Here is a 19,561-nt window from a genome sequence, read left to right on the forward strand (position 1 = left end):
AGGCAATATGTAAGGATCAAACTCCGAAGGCTTTCGTTTTATATTTTCATTGAATAATAAATAATACTTCAAATTAATTTACAAGTTTTATTTTGATTTTTTATTTTTGAACTTGCAAATTAATAGTTTACAACAATTATAAAAAATAAGAAAGAGTACATCACATGCTTTGCATCATTTAAGTACATCCATGTCAACATGAGATTTTTGATTTCCGGCATTGATTGAATCGGAACCATAAATCATTATATCTCCAATTTCTTGGTCCTCTGTTTCATCTACCTCGTCATGCCCTTGATTTCGCCGTTCTAATCTTATCCAATATCTGAAACACACTAGAATTTTCAAAGTGTTGCTGCCCAATGAATGACGGGTATCTCCTAGTTGCTGCCTTGCTTTGCTAAATACGCTCTCTGATGTGACTGTTGAAATCAGCACATTTAGCACGTCTCGAGCCTTGGCCGAAAGAACAGGAAATTGATTTGAGTTGCTCCTCCACCAACCCAATGGTAGAATTGGTCTGGTGACTTTTGCAAGTAGAATTGGAGTTCATCAATATTCCTGCTACTGGTTTGTTGATGCTCTCCTAGTATAGACCAAATCAACTAATCTTCAACACCATCATTATCCTCCAAAGCACCGGTCCAAGATGTTGAAACTGAACTTGAAGGAATATTTGCATCTACAGCAGACGAAGCATCACCAATCTTAGCATAATAATTATATAAAATTTATAAATGTTTGTGTAGATCAGAAATACAAGTTTCAATATCGGGGGTTCCAGTTGGCCCAATATCCATATAAACATATAAAGAAGTGATTAATTGGCGACAAGTGGCCATTTTATAGAAGGGTTTAAAATAGCACCAATTAGGTAAATAGGGGGAATTGGGTAGAAATATTTCTTAAATTTATCTAGCATAGATTCAACAACAAAAGTATATCCTTCTTTCTTCTTCAAATTATGGAGTAAAAGAGAAATTTCAGCAATATGAACTACACCATTTGCAATAATAGGATAATAAGCTCGAGAAAACTCAACTATAGCCACATAAATATTTTGTAAAAGTTTTACAACATCTTCAATGACATCCCAAGCTCTTGATGTTAACAAACGGTTAGGATCGATACAATGAGAATTAGCAACTTCAGTTATAGGTATTATATAATTATAACAACATCTTAAGAATAAATAAGTATAATTCTACCTAGTAACTATCACTACAAAAAAAACAGTACTTAGCGACGGACGTATTCCGTCGCTATAGTTGTTTAGCGACGGAGTCAAGTTTATCTCTAAAATGCTCGTAGCTAGTCTCAAAGCGACGAAAAATACCAAACTGTCAAAGGATTAGCGACAGAATATATATGTAGCACAGTTTAGCGATGGAAATAACCGCCGCTATATTGCTTGTTTATGTCGCTATTTTGACGAATTTTGTCGCTATAATACATAACAAAATTCGTCGTTTGTTCTTACTAGCAACGAAAGCGTCCGTCGCTAGTCGTGTTATTTCTAATTCTCCCTGCTTTTTGCAACACAAACCTTTTGTCGCCAATTAGTCGCAAGAAAGTATCCGTCGCTAATTTATTTTTAATCTATTGCTAATTTTTTTAAATTATTTTTATTTATTATTTTAAATGTACTATGTTCAAGCATATTACATAAAAGTTATTAAATACACTTAATAAAAATTCACTGATATTAATATAAATTAATAATATATTCAACAAGGTCCAAAATATATAGCATAATGCATATAACGGTATCGTTAAGTACAAAAAATCCACAAGGACCAGCAATAAAGTCCAAAGAAAATAGGCTAACTATGCGAGGCTGGAGAGTTACGGTCATCATCAGAATACAATGTATGAACCTCATCAATGTTAGCCGCAGTAGAAGATGTAGTAACTGTAGGTGCCATATCTAATGGGTGGTTGGTAAGATCAGTATTTGGCTGATGCAAGGGTAAGGAAACTAATTCGCGTACCTGCTCTACGATTACATGAACTATATGATCTGTCAGTGCAAGAATCAATCGCATCACTAACTCATCCAGATTCCCTATCGGTGTTGATTGGGCATTTGGAGGTGTTGCTGACGATGTAGCATCAGATCCAAAAGAGTCACAAAGATTTGTCCTGTAGTAGCATTTTGCTTGAGATCTAAGGTCATATACTCTTCTTTTCTTTTCTCCTCCCGCGGCTTGATAATATGCTTTACACTGATCAATATCAAATTGAGTCTGTGTTTGTTGTTGTAATATCTCCTCATATTTTTCCCGTAGAAGAGTTACTAATTAGTAAAATAGAAAGACTAAAGAATATTGAGCATTCAATTTATAAAATAAAAAAATATGTAACGACTCGGTCGGTCGTTTCGGGAGTTGTAGCCCCGTTCTCCCATTTACTGCTCAATTTGTGCTTTATAGATGTTATATGACTTATCGGGTTAGTTGGTTCGGGTCCGGAGAGATTTCAGAATGACTTGAGACACTTAGTCGCATAATGGAAAGCTTAAGTTGGAAAAGTTAATCGAATATTGACTTATGTGTAAACGACCTCAAATTTGAATTTTGATAGTTCCGTTAGCTCCGTTAGGTGATTTTGGACTTAGAAACACGTCCGGATTGTGATTTGGAGGTCCGTAGTAGAATTAGGTTTGAAATGGCAAAAATTGAAATTTTGGAAAGTTTGACCGGGAGTAGACTTTTTGATATTAGAGTCGGATTGGATTTCCGAAAGCTGGAGTAGGTTCGTGATGTCATTTGTGACTTGTATGCAAAATTTGAGGTCAATCGGACGTGGTTTGATAGGTTTCGGCGTCGATAGTAGAATTTAGAAAATTCAAAGTTCATTAGGCTTGGATTGGGGTGCGATTCGTGTTTTTGATGTTGTTCGAGGTGATTTGAAGGCTCGACTAAATTTGTATCGTGTTTTAGGATGTGTTGGTATGTTTGGTTGAGGTCCCGGGGGCCTCGGGTTGATTTCGGGTGGTTAACAGACTTGGAATTTGATTTGAGAAGTGATTGAAGCCTGTGTGCTACTAGTGTAATCACACCTGCAGAGTGGGAACCACAGATGCGAGCCTGCATATGCGGGTAAAGGTCCGCAGATGCGGAGATGGAGGATAGAAGGCAGAGGGACGCAGGTGCGAAAGTTTTCCCGCACCTGTGAGACCGCAGATGCGGGGTGAAGGCCGCAGAAGTGAAGGAAGGAAGGGGAGCTGGGCTCCGCAGAAGCAGAGGATATCACGCAGGGGCATGTCCGTAGGAGCGGATGAGGGAGCTGCAGATGCGGATGTGTGATGACCCAAAATGTCATCTTTAAATTTAATAATTAATTCTATGTTCTAAGACCTCGAAAAACACTATTTATCATTACTCGACTTGCGTGTGCAGTACGTAAAAATTTTCCGAAAAGTTTTAAGGTCAAAAATGAATTTAAATATGAATTAGAGCTTTAAAACACAATTGAGTTGACTTTGGTCAACAGTTTGAGCAAACAGACTCGGATTAGTGTTTTGACAATTTTGGTAGGTCTGTATCGTGATTTGGGACTTAGGCGTATGCCCGGAATCAAATTCCGAGGTCCCTAGCTAGAGATATGGAATTTTGATGAAAAATTAAAAGTTTAAGTTCAAATAGTGACCGGATGTCAAATTATGTGCAAACGGCCACGGAATAGAATTTTGATGATTCCAACAGTTCCGTATGGTGATTTTGGACTTAGGAGAGTGATCGGAATTTTATTTGGAAGTCCGTAGTGGAATTAGGCTTGAAATGCCGAAAGTTGAATTTTTGGGAAGTTTCACCGAGAGGTTGACTTTTTGATATCGGGGTCAAAATCCGTTTCTGAAAATTTTCATAGCTCAGTTATATCATTTATGACTTGTGTGCAAAATTTAAAGTCATTCCGAATTGATTTGATGTGTTTCGACACAAGATATAGAATTTGAAAGTTCAAAGTTCATTGATTTTGATTTGAGGTGTGATTCGTCGTTTTGATGTTGTTTGATGTAGTTTGAAGGCTCGACTAAGTTCGTATGGTATTTTGGGACATGTTGGAATAATTGGTTAAGGTCCTGAGGGTCTCGGGTGGATTTCGGAAGGTAAACGGAATGGATTTCGGACAAAGTGCTGGAAATTTCTGTTTGCAGCAGAAATCTGTTGCAGAAATTCCGTGCGTGGAGCCAAGTTTGAAAGCTTATATCTCGCAATGCATAAGGAATCAGAAAATGTGCAAAACATGAAGGTTATAGTCGTTGGATTATAGGTTCCAGAAAGTTAAACTATGCATTATTTGGACATTTGTACAGAATGTTATGATGGATTGAATAAAAGCTGGTAGAGCAGTTTCGCCAGAAATTCTGATGCATGCAGCCGAACTTGAGAGCCTATATCTTGCAATGTATAAGGAATCAGAATAATTGCAAAACATGAAAGATGTAGTCGGTGGATTCTAGTTTCCAGAAAGGTAAACCATTTATCATTTGGACATTTGTACATAAAGTTATGATCAATTGAAGTAAGACTAGTAGAGCTGTTTCTGGTGGACTTTTAGTAACGAAAAATGGACTTTTAGTGACGGATTGGCAGAAACTTAAGGACCAAAAATGGTCATTTCATTCATTTCGTTTTGGATTTTTGGAGCACGGTTCTTGGGCGATTTTTGGGCGATTTTCACAGAAAAATATTGGGGTAAGTGTTCCTTATCCTATATTGATTATATTTCATGATTCCATACTCATTTACATCATGAATCCGTGAATTTATGGATGAAAAATCAAGATTTTTACAAAATCTTCCAAAAATAAAAATTTAAGATTTAGAGGTCGAGTTGTTATCGTATTTTGGTAAAATTGGTATGGGTGGACTCGTAATTGAATGAGTTATCGGATTTTATAAGTTTCGCCGGATTCCGAGATGTGGGCCCCACGGGCAAATTTGGAGCTAATTTCGGATTTTTAATGAAAATGTAATATTTTCTTATGAAATTGATTACTATAATTTTTGTTGACTGTATCGAATTAATTATGACTAGATACGAGTCGATCGGAGTCAGAAAATCGAGGAAAAAGCATAATACTTGATTAAATTGGAGCAAGTCGAGGTAAGTGACTTGTCTAACCTTGTGTGGGGTAAATTTCCCCTAGAATTGGTAGTGATGTGATTATTGAAATGTGTTGAAAGTCCTGTGCACGAGGTGACGAGTGTGTACACAGGTTAATTTGCGAAAGATTATATTTTTAAATTGTGTAGATCATTGTTGCGCATTTATTAAATTATTTTATTTTGTTATAATCTTCATCATTGATGTGAGATATATACTTCAGATTTGTTTGATCTTTTCTTACTAATTGTTGTACCTGTTTCGTTGAAACTTGATTTCTTTATTCTGTGCATTATTTGAAGGTTGATTTTCTTTAAATTAAATATTATTAATATGAAATATTTGACATTTTAAAACTTGATATTGAAGCAATGTAGTAAAGATTTTGAAATATTATTTTCCTAAATTATTTACTCCTGAATATTTTTATACTCATTGTGAGGGAGCCGTGAGCTCTTTATTGTGGAAGAATATTATTGTTGAATTATTTTGATAGGAGCCGTGAGCTATTTATTGTGGAAAGATATTATTGATGAATTACTTTGACATGAGTTGTGAGCTCTTTATTGTGAAAAACTATTATTGATGATTTATTTTTGGCATGAGCCGTGAGCTCTTTATTGTGGCAAACTATTATTGATGATTTATTTTGGCAAGTTAAATTATTTGAGCAATTGAGGTGCAAATTGTGATATATTGTGATATTGATACGCATGCGGTGGTATAAGGTTTGGGTGTTGAAACGCATGCGGTGAGATAAGGGTGGCTTGATATGCGTGGCTAGTAGGGGAACTACTAGAAGTCATGCGGTGTGATATGGGTGGCTAAAACGCGGGATGTTATTTCGGAAAAAATATTTTCTTTAAACAAATTGTGAAGGCTCCCTCGGTGATATAAGAAAATGAGATATTGTGAATTTATTTATGATTTAGGACTACGAGGCGGTACCTCGGGAGTGCCCTTGTTGATATTGATTTATGGCCGTAGTTGCCTTTGATTATTATTGTGATTTTCATAAAGTTGAAGGAAATTCTGTTTTGATTTCCACGAGATATTATTTGTAATTATTTGGTGTCATTAAATGTGACATACTATTTGATTCATTTTCAATGTCATTTTATTTTACTACATTGATAAACATTTTACCATGCCATTATTATATTCCAGTAGGGCCTCACCTGACCTTGTCACTACTCTACTGAGGTTAGGCTTGGCACTTACTGGGTACCGCTGTGGTGTACTCATACTACGCTTCTGTACATCTTTTTGTGCAGATCCAGGTACATTTTACCAGCCTAGACGTCATTGAGTTACCTGCGCACGGAGATTTCGAGGTATATCTGCCAGCGTCCGCAGACTCCGGAGTCCCCTTCTATCATTTTATGTTTCTTCCTTATATTTTATTTAGACCTTGACATATAGAGACATTGAGAATAAATTCTTAGAAGCTTGTGACTTATTTCTACTGGGTTTTGGGAGTTGAAATTGTTTGAATTGTAGTTTATTTATTTCAGATATTTATTATTATTCCGCATTGATAGGCTTACCTAGTCTTAGAGACTAGGTGCCATCACGACATCCTATAGAGGAAATTTGGGGTCGTGACAGGAGGTCACCACAGAAGCAGGCATTTTGTCGCTCCTGCGAGGGCCGCAGAAGCTGCTTAGTTGCCGTAGGTGTGGAAAGCCTGGGCAGAACCTATATAGACGAAGGTTCCGAGATTTTCGCCATTTCTAACATTTAGAGCTCGGATTTTAGAGGTTTTTGAGAGGGCTTTTGAAGAGATTCTCGAGGTAAGCTCCTTGTGTTCATTTTTCTTCAATAATTATGTTTTCCCACTGATTTTCCACCTAGTTGGTGTGTTTTTGAGGTGTAATTTAGGGGTTTGAGGCTAGGGATTTTGGAGTGTTGATTTTGGGGATTTGAATGATCAATTGGTGTCGAATTTTGATGAATTTGGTATGACTAGACTCATGGTTGTGTGGGCTTTCAGATTTTGTGAGTTATCTTGGATTTCGAGACGTGGTCCCTGTAGGCGGTTTGAAACCAATTTCGAATTTTGAGTTATAACTTAGTAATTCTTGTAGAATTGATTCCTTTAGCCCGTATTGATTGTATTGTACTGTTTGTGGCTAGATTTGGGTCATTTGGAGGCTGATTTGCGAGGCAAAGGCACATTGGAGTAGGGATTTGCTCGTATTGAGGTAAGTAACACTTCTAAACTTGGTTCTGAGGGTTCGAAACTCCGAATTTATGTGTTATGTGATTGGTATTGGGGTGACGCACATGCCAAGTGACGGGCGTACGGGCGTGCACTGTGAGAATTGTGACCTGGTCGATTCCATGGTACTGTCTAGTAGTTATATCTTGTTGATATCTGTGTTTTCATAATGTGATAAAATAATTGAACTATCACTCATGCTAGATATCATGCTTAGGCTTTATGCCGGTACTATTGGGGCCCATATTGGTCGTTTCTTGCTGTTGTCTTACTGATTTCATTAATATTTTGTACTCAGTCATATTCATATCATATCTGAGTCTCTGTTATTATTTATTGATACATCATATCATTATTTTTGGGCTAGTATCATGACACTGTGAGCCCGTGAGAGAGAGACTGGAGAGATTGATGACTGAGTGAGGCCGAGGACCTGATTATGAGTGACGTTTATGGGATCGGGCTGCACGCCGTAGCGGTTATACTGATTTAAGATAGCGCTTGGGCTGAAGGAGCCCCTCCGGAGTCTGCACACACCCCCAATGAGCGCGGTTGATATTATTAAGGTATGAATTTTCCCTGGACATTGATTTTGTCCGAAGCATTATATACCCGGAGATAGATCTTCTCCACGTGCTGGAATGGCCCTACTCGGTATTGGGTGACTGATGGTCAGTGATGTATATATTCCGGGATGGATCTTCCCTGGGCCGTAGGGGCCATATACAGTACCGAGTGATTGAGCTTTTGAGAGTGTGAGCACATGAGGTTGTAAGCGTGGTGCGTCACATACAGCATGTGCATTGGCATTGTTGAAGTAGAGGAGTTATATTCTTCATATCATTCAGATTTAATCCATTTTACTGTTTTGAGATACCTATCGAACCTGAAAGCATGTCTACATTTCCGCACTGTTATTTTCTATATTGAACAGTGTCGGTTGAGTACGTCACTACTTTCAGTCCACAGTTTGAATTTGTTACTTATTGAGTTGGTTGTACTCACACTATACCCTACACCTCGTGTGCAGATCCAGGTGCTTCCGGTTACAGCGCCTGCTGAGTGAGGAGTGGAGACCTCGGAGACTATCAAGGTAGCTGCATGGCATTCGCAGGCCTTGACTCTCCTTCATTATCTTTATTTGTATTTCAATTCTTATTCCTCAGACATTGTAGTAGGCTGTATCCTGGTATAAATGCTCATGTACTCGGTGACACCCCGATTTTGGGAGAGATTTGTATTGCGTTGTGATTTTATTTCGGGTTTTAAATGGTTTTTCTTAAATATTAACTGCTTCCGTTTTATTTTTAAAGTTTTTACTTAGTTGAACATGTTGAGTAATTGACTTGCCTAATTCCACGATAGGCGCCATCACGGCCGTTGGTTTTGGGTCGTGACAAAATATATGAAAGTAAAGTCAATAAAATTATTTAAATAGTTGTTTTACATGTACGATTCGGGATTTCTCAACAACAAAAGATTTTATATCATTACCATGTGTATGGACGTACAAATGCAACTCACTTGGTATTGGATCTCGACCCTTTTTAACAGCCTATACAAAAGTTATTCAATTCAGAAGATTGGCAAAAAAATGTTTGTGTAAAAATGAGATTGGAAATAACATAAAGAGAATACTAGTCTTTATTTATCCATAATAACAACTATAGCCAACTGTTTTTGCCTTATATTTCATTCTGAAGCAACGGAGTATCTGGAAATTTTCAATTATATATGTGGTAATGTAGCATTCATGTACTGCCAATTAATTCATGTAGCATCTAGAAATTTTCAATTATATAGATCCATAGAAGATAAAGTTTTATTACTGGAAATAATGCCAGTAATAAGCCAAGCCAAAACCTAAAGCTTTAACAATCATATGCTGCGCAAGTTCTGCCAAACAAATCTGCCGCAACGCATCAAAAAATTGATTTGCTTCTGATGTTGGTCAAGGATCCGATGTTGTTAAATCCCAACATAGAACATCTGTTAATGCTGTTGTAACAGTTCCAGTTACAGCATCTCTTAATATGGTTGCTAAGGACTTGAAGGCTGCTACAGTTGTTGTGTTAGATCGAGGTTTAGCTGGTGTTTCTAAGGGTCCAGTTGCTGCGCAAAAAGCTAATGAAGCTAGGAATCAAGCATCTAATGGACAAGGGCAAACTAGTGTACATAAGTTAACAGAGGGGAAGGAGAAAGGAACTGGGCAGGTGCTTGACTTCTCTGGCAAATCTGGTGCAGTTCCAGCAGAAATAACTGATGCTTCTGAATCAGGTTTGTAAGGATTTAAAGTTACTAATGATATTTCTATAAAAGCTGGGCAACACACTAATGGTATTGGGCAAATTAATAAAGTGCAAGGGAAGATGAATGTACAACAATTAACAGGTGATCGAGTTACTACTGCTGCTATGTTCAATCTCGGCACACTTAGACAACCCATATTTTTCAAAAATAAATTCTCAAACCATAGTTTCAAGCACAAAATATTAAAAATAGAACAAGAGACAATCCGCAACTCACAACTCCAGGTAACCCACTTAAATGAGATTCAGACTCGAATTAGAGCAAACTTAAATGAGATTTTAAAATATTTTATATACACTTACAAGTCTCTTGCGATGCTCCCCAACACTGATAGAGACACATGTGTGAGTCCCAGTGGCAACTCCGCTCCCAGCACAACTATTTTTTGCATTTAATTCTGACTTTTCAATACACTTAGGATCTTTCCAAAGTCTCATCCAACTTAGCCACACATTATTTGGAATAGAGTCTTGTTGCACCCCATTTGATTTTAGTTTGCTAATGATATCAATGTATCTCTTTGCTGCCCTACGCTCTCATTGGTTCTGCACAGCACTCTCAATTGAAGAATCCCAGTAGAATGCCTTCTGAAATAATTTTATAAAGTAATAACATTAATAAGTTACATATAAAAGTTAATATACTTTCTAAATTCAATTGTGATGGATTATACCTTGAATTTTCCAAAATAAAACTTTTTTATCTCATCTGAGACGTTTTTCCAGTTGACTCCATTAGGATCAAGTTCATGCTTGAAAGAATTAGTTATACACTCAGAGCATTCTCGTGAAGGCTCTAACATAAACAAATTAGAAGACATTATTTAAAGGCATACCCATATATCAATAAAAATATACCAAAAGTAATAGTACAAGTATGGACTAACCCTGTAGGAGAAATAGTAAGAAGCGTCTGCGGCCCACGGGTACTGCTACACTCAGCTTCGCCTATTATGTTGCTTTGAGAAGATGTACCCTCGCCTATTGTATTGCTCTTATTAGGGGTATTTGAAGATGGTTACAAATTAAGGGATGGGGTACTCCCGTGGCTTGATGTTTAAATAAGTGGTGTACTACTAGGACCTAATGTTTGAACTTGATTGATGTGATCTGGTCCACCTGAGGAAGTCGTACCATCTTGTTGAGGACTAACTGTGGGAATGGTAACAATAGGCATATTTTTACGAGTAGCAAAATTACCCCTAACTGAAGATTTACCTACACGGCATGCGCTACCTCGACCTCTACCTCGAGGCATATCTATAAAATAAATAAATAAATAAATAAATAAAAGAAGGAAATGAAACAATGCATACCTAAATAACATATGGCTTATGAAGCTTCAAAATAAAATGTTCTGCTAAAGACAATATCAGAAAGACACTATTAAATTGATACAAAGAGACATAGCATAATAAAAACAAATACTTGCACTATCCAACGCTTGAACTACCCACTAAATTATTGAATTTGATAACTTCTTTAGACCAAAATACAACGATCTTGGCTCCAATTAATTCTGAATTTAGACAGATTAATCAGGTAATACTATTAAGTTGATAATAAATATTATTCTACTGCTACAAAAAAGAGTCAGACTAAAGAAAACGAGGCACAACACAACTTAAGCTAGAAGAGTACTATACCATTTAGATTAGTACAAACGTGATATTCAATTTGATTATCTATATATTATACAACAAAATAGATACATAACTTATAACATACCACACAGATTACTAGAAAAATAAAACTCAATAAAAATATAGTAGTGCATTTTTATCAACACACTAGTCATCATCTATTTCTTCTTTAAACTCTTCCTTATCATCATCCTCATTTTTATCCTCGGTTTCATACTCATCTTTTGAAGATTCTTCTTTGAATTCTTGATGCTCTATCAATAATCCATCATCAATGGGTTCAACCATTTCAATTACATCCCCATTTGGATCATGTAAGATTATATTCTCATCAGTGGTGAAATTTATATCTATCAAATGGACTTTATTTTCTTCAACTTGGAATGGAAGATTCGGTTCTGGAGTTGATGTTATTGCCTCATCAGGAAGTTCAATAACATCCCGAGGTTTAACTTTCAAAACAGCTACCCAATCATCAGTCCTTTTTCGTGCTAGGATAAGGCACATAACACACTTGAGTTGCTTGCATCACAAGAATAAAAGGTTCATACTTTCTAAAGCGACTGCGATAGTTCACATCGACTAATTTGTATTGATTATGCTCCTTGACACCAATATTCACAGTTGGATCAAACCATTCACACTTGAATAACACAGTTTGCTTTAAAGGTTCTTCGCAGTATTTCACTTGTATAATCTCTTGTATCCGTCCATAGTAGTCACCAACATTTGAATCTGAGATACAAACTCCACTATTAATTGTTAATTTTGCACTACCATGACATTCCGTGTGAAATTTGTATCCATTAACAAAATACACCGGATAACATTTTGCGCTTATCAATGGTCCATGAGCAAGACTACGCAAGAATTGATTCTCAATGTGGTTGCATCGAACCTATTTCAAAAATATTATAAGACTTAGTTAAATATAAAAATCCAATTCAAGTACATAATTACTTAAAAGATAATAAATTTTATAGTCTTACATATTCCTTGAACAATATAGCAAAACACATTTCGAGACTCTCATTTATTTGATGGTGAGATAGATTGGGGAATTCTTCTTGCAACCGTTGTATGTACATACTTCATTGCAACAAAATAAGTTAAATACAGACTCAAAATATATGGATATATTTATTATTATTATAAAATAATACCTTACAAACGGCTCAACCTCTACACCATTTAGTAGAATATAAGTTTGGGCTGCCTTGATTTCTTCGAGGGACAAACTTCTCTTTTTTCCTTCTCCCCATAGTCGGCCTGGATGGGTGAATATCCTTAAATTTCCTTCAAGATCTTCCATAACACCATCATCATTACGGGCCATATTATGCTTACGTGTCATGACATAGGGTTCAAAATAATAAAAAAATAATTGTGTTGATTCCATCATCAAGTATGCTTCACAAATTGAACCCTCGATACTAGCTTTATTCCCTATAATATTTTTAAGAGTTCGAAGGTACCTATACAAGTAAATGGATAGACCATTAAATTCACAAAGTCATGTGTAACATACTTGTCATAATAAGAGCATAAAAAGTTCATAACCTCTCAAAAGGATACATCCATCTATATTGTACAGGTCCAACAATCCTTGCTTCATATGACAGGTGTACAGGCACATGTTCCATTAAGTTAAAGAATCCAGGAGGAAATATACGCTCTAACTTACACAAGATCTGTGGGATGTCTTCCTCTAATCTCTCCATGTCCATCACTCGAAGAACAATCGAGGTGAGATCCTTAAAAAGTAAGCTCAATTCCGTAAGTGCTTGCCACACGTTACTAGGAAGTAGCTCACAAAAGCCAATAGGCATTAATTGTTGGATGAACACATGGCAATCATGACTTTTCATACCAAATAATTTATACTTTTCTGTGTCTAGGCATCGACTCTACCATATCTTCACGTGCCTTTGGATTGTCTTTTGTTTTGCCATCAACATTAAGAACTGTGTTAAATACATTATCAAATATATTCTTCTCAATATGCATGACATCGAGATTATGTCAGATCATGTTAGAGCTCCAATAAGGCAAATCCCAAAAGATGTTCCTCTTTTTACATCCACAAGACCTAGAAATTCTCCCGTTAACTTCTTGTTCATCTAGCTCAGTTACTTTCCTCAGTCTCAACTCACAAATTTAGTTCAAGATTTCCTCTCGTGTTCTGGGGGGGGGGGTAGCCTTCTGACAATCTGACCTTTACGAAAGTTTTTACGATCTCTCATAAATTGATGATTTTGGTCAAGAAACATTCTATGACTGTCAAACCAAGTTGTTTTCCCACCATGACGCAATCTAAAGGATTGTGCTTCCTCCTTACAATAAGGACATGCTAAGTCACCGGCAATACTCCATCCAGATAACATAGAATATGCTGGAAAGTCATTGATTGTCCACATCAAAGCGGCCCTTAATTAAAAAAATTACTTTTTTGAGATGTCAAATGCTTCTACACCCGTCTCCCATAACAAGTTAAATTCCTTTATTTAAAGGTTGTAGATAAACATCAATTTTTTTATTTAGGGTTGTTTGGCCTTGGAACAATGACAGTTAAGAACATGTACGCCTCTTTCATACACATCCCTGGAGGAAAGTTGTATGGAGTGACAATCACTGGCCATGAAGAGTATTTCCTCCCTGAATAACCAAAGGGATGAAAACCATCAGTATATAATCCCAACCTCACATTTCTTGGTTCAGCAGCAAAAAAGGGATGAGTTTCATTAAAGTGCTTCCAAGCCTTAGAGTCTGATGGATGACGCATTACGCCCTCCTCTTGTATGTGCTCAGGATGCCATCTTATATCAACGGCGGTAGTATGAGATGCATATAATCTCCGCAATCTAGGAATCAAAGGAAAATAATACATTTTTTTGTAAGGGATTAAGGTCCTCTTACGATAACCGACACGGAATTTGTACCTCTGGTGGTCACAAAACTTGCAATATGTGAGGTCGTCATCTTCACCCCAATACAACATACATCCAGAATTACAACAATCAATTTTTTCAACTGGAAAACCCAAGTTACGCACTAGCTTCTTGGTCTCATAATAGTTATCAAACATTATGTTATCTTCTGGTAAAGCCTCTTTCAACAATTGCATCATTTGGTTATAACCTCTTTGTGATAAAGTATTCTCCATTTTAATATTTAGCATCCTGGAAACTACTGCGAGTTGAGAGAGGGAAGAACCAGAGTATAATTTTACATCAGCGGCCTGTAGCAAATCATAAAACCTTTAGCACTCAAGATTTAGCTCCTCCTCCATTGAAGGATTAGGCTCCTCCTCCATTGAAGGATTATGCTCCTCCTCCATTGAAGGTTCATAAGAATGAGATGACTCGGGTTCAGTATTATTATAAGACTGCCAACTCAAACCGTGGACAAAATTGGGTCCAATTGCATCCAAGACCATTTGTCGATATGGATTCTCATATCCCGATTCAGGTTGAGAGCCACCATACAAATCACCACTAGAAGACATCTCACCGGTCATATTTGTTTCTCCTTGATACTTCCAAAGAAAATAGTTCTCAATAAATCCATACTGATAAAGATGCAATTTAACAGTTTCAACATTCATGTATTTAATGTTGTGATATTTTTTACATGGACATCTAACATCGTAATCATTCATGCGATTGCGCTGAGAACAAGCAAAATGGAGAAACTTGTTCACACCAGTTATGAAACATGAATTAATACCCCCTCGGCCATCCAACCTTTTGTACATCCAATTACGCTCTAGATTATCCATGTTCCTATTTAATATTAAAATAAACAAGACATTAGAGTTCTTTATTTAATAAGACATCAGAATGCTTTCTAAAGGGAATAACAAGTTGACATCAGAATGCCTTCTTTTCTGTTTACCAAGCAAAAAACTTGTTAAAAAAAAACTCACAGATAGTTTCATTCCTTGCCTATCTTTCCTTCCAAAAGATACTACCGGAACTAACTTTAAGATCAATATTGTATAAGAATTCACTGCATATATTATTACTATATGAGATCAATATTATGAGAATAAATTATTATAGTATAACACTGTATAATACTATATTAAAGTTTAGAAGTGACAGATTAATACTATATAAGAATAAATTCTTACAAGTTCACTCCGCATCATAGCATCAAGTGATCACTTGAAAAGAAGTCAAATAAGTATTGCTTAAATTAGAAAGCAAATCATAATCTAACTGGACATTCTGTTAGAAAAAGAAATAATATTGGTGAATAGTCTTACCAGCAAAATGAATATTGTCTAGGAACTAACTTTGAAGAGCCTTAACATACACATGTGTATTAGTTTTGAAATAAAGCCACATTCAGTTTGTCATCAAATGACTTTTAACATAGCAGAACCTCTAAAATATGGCTACAAACAAAGTTTAGGTTAGAAAATTAACAATGGAAAGTTACAATGGAAAAATAACCAAAAACCAAGAAAAATGAGGGAAAAAAATTCAAAGAGTTAAAAACAATCAATATGCCTTCTAAAAGGAAGAACATGTTGAGTTAAAAAAAGTAGACTTTAAAGTTTTAAATCACATAGTTCTTAACTGGAAACTCTATCATTTAGATTAGATACAAACGAGAATGGAAGAAATTTAAAAGGCAAACTAAGACTATAGATTTACAAACTCAAAATATTGCTCAATATTCTTAGAGTAACGAGTACACCTTTCATTCACCAAAAAAATAAGCAAATTACAGTAACTCTTCATATTTCTATTTAGATCTATATTAGTTAGGTATTCATCCTTCCACATTATCATAAGTTCTTCACAAGTTCTAATTCATTTCCAGTGAACTTTAGAAAGAAAGCAACTCACATAGCTAGTACTCGTTGTAGAAATATCGTCAAGATAGCCAGCAAAGAACTTCAAAGTGCGAATCCGTCACATCCACTTGAAAATTTTGAAGGAAGATCCAAAAAAACTGCATTCAATCTCATCATGTTTATGAGATAAAGTATATTAATTTCAGGTATAAAATCAAAGTTGAAAGAGACTTGAGTAAATGTGTATCAGCAAGCCATTGAAGCATGAATGGGTAAATCCCTAATAAAAAATCTCAAACTAAGATCTGCACCCCTGTCAACAGCAACCAAATATGCCACAGCAACACATCAAAACATATCTGAATGGTTAACTCTGCAACTGACTACTGATAACATTCTTCTGACTGTTGATTAATTATCTAACATTTTTACTACTTAATGGAGCAGAATTATTATCAAAATGCTCAGCGCTTATTAGACATTTATGTATACAAAATTTTATATCTCCTGATATACAACACATGTTTATCCCTCAAAACTGATTAAGGCAAAGTTTTCTCAAGTCTTCTCATCAACCATGAACCCCTCTATGGAAAAGACCCTATTTTAAATAGAGTTATACGAAAAGCTTAATCCTTCTTAATTCACATAATGCTTTCCGAAATAGCTTGGAAGTACTTGTTGATAGAAATTAAAACTAGAAAAACTTCATACAGGAAATTAACTATTCCTCCATTCCAAATTAGTAAGGGACCTATATGAATTATTCACATAATTCTGCTCTATTGAGACTCATTCATCACTACAAAACGATGATTCATCTTTTGAAGACAAAGTAGGAAATCTCTATAACTAGAAATATTTTAATCTAACTCTTATTGCTACAAGGACATACAATCCCTAAAGGGAAACAAAATTATATATCAAAAATTGCTCAACATAATTATATAAAGAGAAAGAAAAATAAAAGAAACTTTACCTGACCAAAGATAAGAATAATGGTATAGGCAAAATAAAAAAATAGTAAAAATGAGGGCTTTTGTTTGACAATCTTGAGGAGCGGCAAACATAAAGGGAAGAACGAGGATCAGGAACGCACACTACTTCGAATTATTTGGCAATTTCAGAATTCTGCAGCAAAAATTTTGCAATTTCAAAAGTTTTCTTCTATTCACCATTTGATATTTTTGTTTTCCATTGCATATGAGCCTTAGATTCACGCCCAAATTTTTGTATTTGAAAAAAAAAATTCACATTTTTTAAGAGGAGTGCAAGTGGGAGTCTGATAGAGAGGACAAAAAGTGGGCGTGTTTGTGCCCTAGATTTTTGGAATGTCTTTTAACTAGGAAAATTTTATTTTTAGGACGAAAATTTTAGCAACGGCAATAGCAACGGACATAATTTCTGTCGCTATTAATAACTATGGAAATTTTATTTTTAGGAAACTAGCGACGGAAAGTTTCGTCGCAACTAACTTTGGAATATCTTGATAAGTAAAATGAAGGCAGCGACAGTTTTTTTGACGTTAAATCCGTCGCTAAGTTTTTATAATTTTTGTCGCCCCACTTTCGTCGCTAATTTTGTAGGTAAAATAAAGGCGTTAATATTTAGCGCCAATTTTTAGCGACGAATATAGGTTTTTGTCGCTAATTCGTCGCTATATTTGATACGAATTCTTTTGTAGCTTATTTGGTGACAAACTATAAACTTCGTCGCTAATCCGTCGTTTTTTAGTTACGGAATATCGCTTGTCGCTAAATTACGTCGCTAAACGCTATTTTTTGTAGTGTATTTCTTCAGACATGAGTCTTGGTTTTAGTCCATATTGTACACATTGTTTCTTAAATGCATTTAATCTAACACTTCTATTATTTCTTTGAATTACACCAACAACACGTCTAACTAAAGTGATCTCATCTCTAAATAATTCAAGGCCACTCTTCACAATTAAATTATAAATATGCCATGCACACCTAACATGAAATATTTCAGGAAGTGGTGGGTGTAGATGCAATTTTAATATTGTAATAGCAGCATTGTTGTTAGAAGCATTATCAAATGACATACACAAAACTTTTTCTGAAAGATTGTAAAATATAACAACTTCATGGATAGTATTACTTATAAATGTAACAGTATGACTTTGATCTTCATCATATTTAAAAGCAATAATACATTTTTGTATACAAAAATTATCATCTATCCAATGGCATGTAACAATCAAATAATCATTTCCATTAACAGCACGACCAATATCAGAACTAAGAGAAACTCTACAAGAAAGACTAGCGAACAAATAACGGATATATGTCTCATATTGTCCAAAAAGCCTAAAGATATCAGCTCTACAAGTATTTCTAGGAATACATTTTAAAAAGGGTTATAATTCTTTGAATATAAGTAACAAGATATGGTGAAACAGTAAAACTAAAAGGTAAACAACCTAAAACAATCATTTTAGCTAATTCTTCCCAATCTTTCACTATATCGTATTTACCCATTAAACCGCCAGTACCCAAGTTAAATTTTTTTTGCCCACCTTCCTCATTATCACACCATCCAATAAGATGATTATCTACCATGTGCCTACGAAGTTGACCCGTTTCCCCTGCCTTACCTCTTGTCTCATATTTATAAAATTTCCTACAAATTTGACATCTTACATAACTTTTATCTTCATCTAGTCTTTCAAAAATATTCCAACACTTACTTCTTAATCTTCGATTCCTATTAATAGGGAGGGGAGGCCTACATGTATTACCACAACCTCCACCCCTAGTGTTTTGAGTTTGACTAGCATTAGCAGGTGTAGCTGGTGGTGTTTCAAGATTATCAGGTGATTGAATATCATCAAAATTATCATCTATACCATAATTTTCTTGAAGTTACTCATAATCTACATTTAAATTTTCAGGTGAACTTTCAAAAATATGTGTAAAGCTGCTAGAAGAACCAACACCAACTCTTGATTTTTTAGAAGTTTTACTCTTACTACTACCATCCATACTAGTACACGCTTTTTTGGCTATTATAAATATATTCATTATGTAAATTAAATTAATAAATTCTAAATAATAAAATAAAAATATACACCAAAGAAGAGAAAGAGATGGAACGAGTGTACCGGGATTCCGGATGCCGTACTAAATTTGATATCAAACTTCAGTTGATAGACTAATACTTGATATTTGATGATATTGAATATTGATACCACACTTCACTTGAATACTTGATATTTGATAATTATAATTTTGTAGTGACTAAAGTAAATATTTGATGAAACTTGAAATAATAAGTAATTGAGAATTTAAGAGCAATAAGCAATATTATCAAGAGAGAATTGAGAGAAAATTAGAGTAGTAAGAGAGCAAATTGTGAGGAAAAATGAAGAAGAAGGGGAGCTATTTATAGTTTTAAAAGGTTAAAATTATAATTTATAAATTATTAGGGGGGAGGGGGGAGGGAGCTATTT

At 35.2% G+C, this 19,561-nt stretch overlaps 1 pseudogene; it reads right to left on the minus strand.

Moving 5' to 3' along the window:
- Positions 1–1,918: 1,918 nt before the first annotated feature.
- LOC108943483 (uncharacterized) lies at positions 1,919–10,919 on the minus strand (annotated as a pseudogene).
- Between the last annotated feature and the right edge of the window lie 8,642 nt (positions 10,920–19,561).

This window comes from Nicotiana tomentosiformis, chromosome 9 (assembly GCF_000390325.3).
Source record: "Nicotiana tomentosiformis chromosome 9, ASM39032v3, whole genome shotgun sequence".
NCBI classification, from domain to species: Eukaryota; Viridiplantae; Streptophyta; class Magnoliopsida; order Solanales; family Solanaceae; genus Nicotiana; species Nicotiana tomentosiformis.